We start from the raw sequence: 1,083 nt of genomic DNA on the forward strand, positions 1-1,083 counted from the left end.
TGGTGGATGAAAAGCTGGACATGAGCCGAGAAGGTGTGCTCACAGCCCAGAAGGCCAACTGTACCCTGGGCTGCATCACAAGAAGCGTGGCCAGCAGGTCGAGGGAGGGGATTCTGCCCCTCTACTCTGCTCTGGTGAGACCCCACCTGGAGTACTGCGTCCAGCTCTGGAGCCCTCAGCATAAGAAAGACACGGACCTGTTGGAATGGGTCCAGAGGAGGGCCACGAAAACGATCAGGGGGATGGAACACCTCTCCTGTGAAGAAAGGCTGAGAGAGTTGGGGTTGTTCAGCCTAGAGAAGAGAAGACCTTATTGCAGCCCTTCAGTACTTAAAGGGGGCTTATAAGAAAGATGGGGACAAACTTTTTAGCAGGGCCTGTTGCGATAGGACAAGAGGCAATGGTTTTAAACTAAAAGAAGGTAGATTTAGACTAGGTATAAGGAATAAATTTTTTACGCTGAGGGTGGTGAAGCACTGGAACGGTTGCCCAGAGAGGTGGTGGATGCCCCATCCCTGGAAACATTCAAGGTCAGGTTGGATGGGGCTCTGAGCAACCTGATCTAGTTGAAGATGTCCCTGCTTATTGCAGGGCGGTTGGACTAAATGACCTTTAAAGGTCCAACCCAAACTATTCTATGATTCTATGATTCTATGACTCGGAGACAAGTCTCTCGAAGACTTGCAGCAATAGTCCCTAAATCACTTTGATCACCATAGAAGAGTCTTTTACATTTCACTGAAGCTAAGAATTGTCTTCTAGGCAATCAGATGCAGGAGATTACTCCTAGAATAACAATGAGGCATTTTACAAATCTGTGGAAAGTTACTTTTATTCTAATTAGGGAGTGGTCTACCTAAAAAGAGTCACTGCCTCCTGCTTAAGAAGAGGACACAGTGAGTTCTAGGGTGAACGGTTACACCCACGCAGACCTGCTAGAAGGGTTCAAAGGGAAGACAGCTATACCAGCTAACATAATTCATGAAAAACAAAGAGAAATGGGCAAAGCCTGAAGAGCTGACTACTGTCTGGCAGCAGGGGAAAAAATTGTAAATTGAATGACGGAAGAGGTAACTGCAGCAC

Source organism: Pygoscelis adeliae, unplaced genomic scaffold (assembly GCF_000699105.1).
Source record: "Pygoscelis adeliae isolate BGI_AS28 unplaced genomic scaffold, ASM69910v1 Scaffold120, whole genome shotgun sequence".
Taxonomy (NCBI): domain Eukaryota; kingdom Metazoa; phylum Chordata; class Aves; order Sphenisciformes; family Spheniscidae; genus Pygoscelis; species Pygoscelis adeliae.